This window comes from Symphalangus syndactylus, chromosome 2 (assembly GCF_028878055.3).
Source record: "Symphalangus syndactylus isolate Jambi chromosome 2, NHGRI_mSymSyn1-v2.1_pri, whole genome shotgun sequence".
Classification (NCBI taxonomy): Eukaryota; Metazoa; Chordata; class Mammalia; order Primates; family Hylobatidae; genus Symphalangus; species Symphalangus syndactylus.
In genome coordinates, this window is record NC_072424.2 from 92,731,660 (window position 1) to 92,740,422 (window position 8,763).

Sequence of the window (8,763 nt, forward strand, 5' to 3'; positions counted from 1 at the left end):
AGACTTTAAGCAAAAAACAATAAAAAAGCACAAAGAAGGACTTATGTAATTATAAAAGTTTCAATTTGACAAGAGGACAACTATCCTAAATATGTATGTTCCTAACATTGGAGGATCCAATTCATGAAACAAGTACTTCTAGACATACAAAGAGACTTAGCCCCACAATAATAGTGGGGGACTTCAACAGACCACTGACAGCATTAGACACATCATTGAGATAGAAAACTTACAAAAAAGTTCCGTACTTACACTTCACATTTGAAGAATTGGACCTAATAGACATCTACAGAATACACCCATCACCTGCAGTACATACATCTGCACATGGAGCATACTCCAAGATTGACCACATGCTTTGTCATAAAGCAAGTTTTAATAAATTCTAAAACATAGAAATCATGCCAACCTTAGTCTTTGGTGACAATGGAGTAAAAATAGAAATCAATACGAAGAAGATATCTCAAAGCCACACAACTATGTGGAAATTAACTTGCTGCTGAATGACTTTAGGTTAAACAATGAAATTCAGCCAGAAATTAAAAAAATAACTTTGAAATAAAAGAAAACAGAGAAACAACACACCAAAATATTTTGGATACAGCAAAAGCAGTGTTAAGAGTAAATTTTATAGTGCTAAACACCTACCTCAAAAAGATAGAAATATCTCAAATTGATTATCTAACATTAAACCAGCAGAACTAGTAAACATGAACAAACTAACCCCAAAGCTAGCAGAAGAAAAGAAATAACTAAAATCAGAGTGAAACTGAACAAAATTGAGACCCCAAAACCCATACAAAAAATCAATGAAACCAAAAGTTGTTTTTTTAAAGGATAAACAAAAATCAATAGATTGCTAGCTAGATCAACCAGGAAAAAGAGAAGACCCAAATAAACACAGTCAGAAACAACAAAAATGACATTACTGATTCTACAGATATACAAAAGATCCTCAGAAACTATTATGCACATAAGCTAGAAAATCTAGAGGAAATGGATTAATTTCTGGAAACACACCATCTCCCAAGATTGAATCAGGAAGAAACTGAAACACTGAACAGACCAATATCAAGTTCTGAAATTGAATCAATAATAAAAAAACTACCAACCAAAAAACAAAGCTCTGGATTAGATAGATTTTACCAGATGTACAAAGAAGAGCTGGCACTAATTCTACAAAACTATTCCAAAAAATTGAGGAGGAAGGACTTTTCCCTAACTCATTCTACAAAGTCAACATCACCCTGGTATCAAAGGCGAAGACACAACGAAAAGAAAACTACAGATCAATATCCTGGATGAACATAGACACAAAAGCCCCCAAGAAAATACTAGCAAACTGAATACAACAACATATCAAAAAGTTAATTCACCAAGATTAAGTAGGCTGCATTCCTGAGATGCAAGGTTTGTCCAATAAATACAAATAAAAAATGATTCACCACATAAACAGGACTGGAAGCAACAACAACAGTAATCATCTCAATAGATGCAAAAAAAAGCTCTTAATCAAATCTAACATCCCTTCATGATAAAAACTCTCACAAAATTAGGCATTGAAGGAACATACCTTAAAATATTAAGAGCCATCTATGTCAAACTCACAATCAACATCATACTGAATGGGCAAAAACTAGAAGCATTCCCCCTGAGAACTGGAAGAAGACAAGTATGCCAACTTTTGTCAGTCCTATTCAACAGAGTAATAGAAGTGCTTGCCAAAGCAATCGGTTAGAATAAAGAAATAAAACGTTTCCAAATAGGAGAAGAAGAAGGCACACTGTCTTTCTTCACTTACAGTATAATTTGATACCTAGAAAACCCTAAACAGTCCACCAAAAGGCTCCTAGAACTGATAAACAACGTCAGTAATGTTTCAGAATACAAAATCAGTGCACAAAAATCAGTAGCATTTCTGCATACAAATATCATTCAAGCTGAGAGCCAGATCAAGAATGTAATCTCATTTATAATAGCTGCAAAAAATTAAAATACATAGGAATACATCTAATTAAGGAGGTGAAAGATCACTAAAAGGAGAACTACAAAACACTGCTGAAGGAAATCATAGATGACACAAACAAGTGGAAAAACATTCCATGCTGATGGATTTGGAATAATCAATATTGTTAAAATGGCAATACTGCCCTAAGCAATCTACAAATTCAATGCTGTTTCTATCAAACTACCAATGTCATTTTCATAGAGTTGGAAAAAATTATTCTAAAATTCATGTGGAACCAAAAGAGAGCCTCAATAGCCAAAGCAATCCTAAGCAAAAAGAGCAAAGCTGGATGCATCACATTATTTGACTTCAAACTATATTGTAAGGCTAAAGTAACTAAAAGAGCATGACACTGGTATAAAAGCAGACATATAGAGCAATAGAACAGAACAGAACAGAAGAACCCATAAATAAAGCCACACACCTCCAACCACCTGATCTTTTACAAAAACAAGCAATGAGGAAAGGAGTCCTTATTCAATAAATGGTGCTTGAATACCTGGCTAGCCATGTGCAAAAGAATAAGACTATATGCGTATCTTTCACCATGTACCAAAATTAACTCAAGATGGATTAAAGATTTAAATGTATGACATGTAACTATAAGAATCCTAGAAGAAGGCTGGGCGTGGTGGCTCATGCCTTAATCCCAGCACTTTAGGAGGCAGAGGCAGGTGGATCATTTGAGGTCAGGAATTCAAGACTAGCCTGGCCAACATGAGCCAGGTGTGGTGGTGTGCACCTGTAATATCAGCTGCTCAGGAGGCTGAGACATAAGAATTGCTTGAACCTAGAAGGCAGAGGTTGTAGTGAGCTGTGATTGTGCCACAGCACTCCAGCCTGGGTGACACACACACACACAAAAAAAATCCTGGAATCCTAAAAGAAAGCCTAGGAAACACCATTCTGAACATTGGCCTTGGGAAATAATTTATGGCTAAAAACTCAAAAGCAATTGCAACGAAAACAACAACTGACAAGTGCGACCTAATTAAACTAAAGAGCTTCTGCACAGCAAAAGAAACTGTCAATAGAATAAACAGAAAACCTACAGAATGGGAGAAAAAAATTGCAAACTATGCATCTGTCAAAGACCTAATACCCAGAATCTAGAAGTAACTTGAACAAATGAACAAGCAAAAATTTAAAAATACCACTAAAAAATGGACAAAAGACATGGACAGTATACATGTGTAACAAACCTGCACGTTGTGCACATGTACCCTAAAACTTATAATAAAAATAAAATAATAAAAAAAAGAACTTCACTTTTTACATCTGCCCAATTGCTGATTCAGCAAATATTTATATTACCTACTATAGCACAGGTACTGTTCTAGGTATTCATAATACTGCAAGGAAAAAAAAAAACCAGATTCCTGTTCTCATGGAGCTTACAGTCTAATGGGAAAGAAAAACAATAAGCAATAAACACAATAAATTATGAAAAAAGAAGACATGCAAGCAGTGAACAAGTATATGAAAAAATGCTTCACATCACTAATAGAGAAATGCAAATCAAAACTACAATGAGATGCCTTCTCACACCTGTCAGATGACTATTATTAAAAAGTCAAAAAAGAACAGATGCTGGCAAATTTGCAGAGAAAGGGAATGCTTATACACTATTAGTGGAAATGTAAATTATTTAATAGTTCAGCCATTGTGGAAAGCAGTTTGAAGATTTCTCAAACAACTTGAAAAAGAACTACCATTCGACCCAGCAATCCCATCACTGAGTATATACCCAAAGTAATATAAATCATTCTACCAAAAGACATGCACATCTGTATGTTTATTGCAGCACCGTTCACAATAACAGAGACATGAGATCAACCTAAATGCCCAGCAACAGTGGATTGGATAAAGAAAATGTGGTACATACATATCATGGAATACTATAGAGCCATAAAGAAAATGAAACTATGTCTTTTGCAGGAATATGGATGTAGCTGAAGGCCATTATCCTAAGCGAATTAATGCAGGAACAGAAAACCAAATACCACATGTTGTCACTCATAAATGGGTACTCAGGGACATAAAGATGTCAACATTGGGTACACAGGGACATAAAGATGGCAACAATAGAAACTGGGGACTATTAAAAGCGGAGGTGGAGAAGGGATAAAGGACTGAAAAACTAACTTTTGAGCACTATGCTCAGTACCTGGGTGACAGGATCATTTGTACCTCAAGCCTCAGCATTATGCAATATACCCAGGTTACAAACCTGCACATTTACCCCCTGAATCAAAAATAAAAGTTGAAAATAAGTAAATAAAGCAAATATTTCTTTATTTCAATTAGGGCTTTTTGTTGTCTCTCGAAAGAATTTTGGATAATAAAAGGAAGTGATATGAGATGAATAATAGTTGACATAGGTTTTGGAGTCATACATTAAAAGCAGTTGAAAATTAGTATTTTAAGAGATAAACAGCGGAATTGGTATTAGATTTTTGATGTCCATCATGCAAAACAAGGTATAAACTCTTATGTGTGGCTTCAGAACAAAGAATCCTTTGTTCAGTTATTCAATAACATTATTAAACAGCTATTGCATGTCAGAAATCTTATGTGGTTTGGGAACAAAATTGAAGCTGTCATTTGGTTCTTGCCTTCAAAATGCTCCAAATCTACTGCATAAGAAAGACATGCAAAAAGAAGATGCAAGATGCAATGTGGTAAATCCCATAATAGAAATATGCAAATCGTGATATAGATATGAGAAGTTATAATATTGCAAATATATTAATAATCTTTCAGAAATGGAACTGTATTCATGAAAAAGGAACAGATAGAAAAGTAATCGTTTACACTTATCGAAACATTCAACCAGAGGTTTGCTAATCATAAGTTAGATACATTGGAGTTTGGTTTCCTATACTAGCTGAAATGCAAGACAAGAAGACTTCAATCCCTATCTAACGGGTAGATTATGAGGTGTTGGGCATATTTGTCAGATCTTAGAGAAAAGATTTAGGTAAACAGTATTTTAACAAGTGTTTGTCAAAACCTTTTATGGATGTCTCCCTGTGGTCTTTGCTGAGGGGAATGTTTTTTAAAGTAAAATGCATAGATCACAATATTCACTAGCTTAAAATTTTATCGTATTTGGGTTGAAAAATACCCATATGCATTTAACAAATAAGTATATTGTGTTTTCAGTGGAGACTGGATGATTTGCCATTGTTAGTAGTAGTATTAATAGTTTTTACTTATTGAATCCCCAAGGCACTTCATCAACACTGTACTCTACTGTTACTTAATGCTCACAGTGTTGCTGTATAATCTCTATTTTAGAATGAACATATTAATAATCAGAAATTTTATTTAAGTTGCCCAAGTTTATTCAGCTAATAAATGCAGCTAATAAACTCAACTGAATTTCAAAATTCATGGTGCTTGTTGAGAAGCCAAATAGTCCATTAGAAGACAATCTAAACCACAGTGTAATTACAGCAGAGAATACATACATTGGTTATTGATATTAGATAATGTATTTTTTCATAATGAACATTAAATTGTAATTTCATATATTGTAATACTTTCTAACATTTCTTGTGACCTAAACATGCTCCAGGTATTATTCAAGGGTACTTTACATGTACTGCATCACTCAGTCATCACCATAAATCTACGATGAATTACCTTGCTAAGCACCTGCATTTTAGAGATGTTATCCTTAATCTCATAGCGTTATTCCAAACATAAAAACTGATATCTGTTTCTGTGAACACCCCAGACACACAAACACGTGCACACACACACACACACACACACACACACAGAAATACACTTCATTGTTGTGTATATTTTCCCAAATATTTTGTCAGGATTTAGTATTCATTTGCTTTATTTTTGAAGTCATGGAGCATGTAGAATACATCACATTATGACACATGATTAAATAGTATTTTGTTCCTTAGAAATTATATTAAGAAAAATAAACCTTTGTGTTATTGCCTTAACTTACCATACTAAACCCAAATAATTTAGATTATGATTCTGAAGACCAATAATGAACTTTAATTGTCAGCCTTATATTTGCTTATTGCCAGAATAATTATTTCGTAATTATCCTGAAATTGTCCAATAATAATTTATTACAACAAGCTATTTTCCCACTGAACCAACACAAATACCTATGGCTATTCTGTAACTTAATATTAGACTCACCACTTAGATGACTGAATCTATCAAAGTCTTGAAAATGGATTTGATATATATATATATATATATATATATATATATAATTTTTTTTTTTTTTGATACGGAGTCTTGCTCTGTTGCCCAGGCTGGAGTGCAGTGGCGCAATCTCGGCTCACTGCAAGCTCCGCCTCCCAGGTTCACGCCATTCTCCTGCCTCAGCCTCTCCGAGTAGCTGGGACTACAGGCACCCGCCACCACGCCCGGCTAGTCTTTTGTATTTTTAGTAGAGACGGGGTTTCACCGTGGTCTCGATCTCCTGACCTTGTGATCCGCCCGCTTCAGCCTTTCAAAGTGCTGGGATTACAAGCGTGAGCCACCGCGCCCGGCCGGATTTGATATTTTTTATGGAAGTCAAACCATAGTATTTCTAGAATTTTAATAACTATTATATTTTATGTTTGTTTACATTGTATTTGTATTCTAATTGCAGTCTGTGGCGTTTTATAATGGTAATTTGAATATCAATAAACACAGATATCTGGTTAAATTAAGTAAATGTAAATAGTTTGTCATCTGTAAAATAGGGATAATAGTATCCAGATTGAAGGTTTGGATTAGAATTAGAACATAATGCATGCAAAAAGCCCGTGGCAAAGTAAGCAACCAAAAAGTACCCGTTGCTGAATTATTATCAGTAAGGTGGGTCAAGCATTTCAGACCTAGGGAATGGTACAAGCAATCATGCTTTGAGCCCTCCTGGTTACTCTTGAATGATGCAGTCCGTGTTTCACACAAACAGGGTGTAGGCTTCTTCCCCAGCATCAGTAGCTGATTCTCACTGGACTGCAAGTTCTGGCAGGAAAGGAGTGGTTTATATTTGGTACAACATTGTAGCCCTGGGCATAACATAACACCTAGTTCATAACAGTTGCTCAGTAAGTCTCAGAAAAGAACATAATTCATTATTGGTTATATTTGGTTATTGAGTTTGTTTCCTAGATCTGCTGGTACAAATTAACACAAACCAGAAGGCTTAAAACAAACAACAGAAATCTACTCTCTGACAGTTCTGGAAGTTAGAAATCCCGATCAGTTTTGCTAGGATAAAATCAGTATGTACAGGGCTGTGCTCCCTACAGACGATCTAGGAAAAAATTAATCCCTTGCCTCTTCCAGCTTTTTATGACTTGTGTTTCCATTGCTCTGATCTTTGCCTCACACTCATATTGCCTTCTCCTCTTCTGTCTGTTTCAAATTTTCCTCTGCCTCCCTTAAAAGTAGCCATGTAGTTGCATTTAGGACCCACCCTGATAATCCAGAATAATCTATCAGTCTCAAAATCCTTAACTTTACCACATCTTCAAAGTTCCTTCTTGCCACATAAAATAACATTATAGGTTCCAGCGATTCGATATTAGATACCTTTGGTGGTCATTATTTATCCTACCACAGTTATGATTTTCATCTTTTTGTTCTTCCTCTCTGGCAGTTTATGTATAACGGTTTATGGTGTTATAAGTGTATATTATGTTATTTACTAAAGAATTCTAACTCCTTAAGGTTCACAGATATGTTGACTAAAGTGAGCCTTTTTCTTTTTCAGAATTTCCAGTACTTATTGAACAAAGTCCATTTCTTCATTTGGAGGGACAGGACTGTGATAACTTACTTTGTGTTCTTTTTCTTTGATTATTTGTGTGATATATTCTTAGTTTAAAAGCATTGAAAATTCAGAAAACTTTTTTTAAAAAAGGAAATATGTAAATCACTGTTACATCACTCCCTCAAACCAAGTTTTACTTAGAAATGTGCTGAGCACCATTTAGTTGACATGGTAGCATATGTCATATTCTTTACTAAGCCACTTCTCACCAGAGCAAATCACTAAAAATAAGACTACTGATAAAAGTAAAAATCTACCATGACACACTCTGACGATGGTATGGTATATATGGACAAGACTAACTAGAAGTTAATAGACACATAAAAATTATAATAGTTATGGAAGTGATTTTGATTTCAGGCACTAATGTTACAAGGTGGGAAAATATTTTCTCCCTTACAAGAATGCAGTCAGGCCACTGGAAGGATTCCTAATGCGGGAAAACAATCAGGATCCTGGACACTTAATCCGTGTTCTGTTCTGTGCATCTGCTTCATAATTTTCTTCCTGTAGTCTGATTTGCTCTGTCGCACAAAGCACAAAGAAGAAAATGAACTTGATCTCACTATTTACGTGTTCTCTGAGTTCAAATTAAAATTCCTTGAAAGGGACCCTGATTGCCCCTTCCTAGGTCAGATTCCAGTGTCATAAGTCCAGTAGGTTGGGTAATATTATGGCATGCTCTCTGCTGTTATTGTTATGGGTGATAGTAAGAGAAAATTCATTTGAAGTGATGAGACCTGGTAATCAATATCTGCTTACATTTCTGTGGACCTCTGGAAGCCCAGCCTCCATCTGTCTTCTAACTAAATCTAGACATGTCTAAAACCTAGGGGGTTGGGGTTTAGCCTTTATGGTCTTTCCATAGCATATGCCTAGTTATATAAACTATTAAGGCAAGTTTGACTTGTGTTGAATATTGCTATTTTAAAGAACTTGGTTA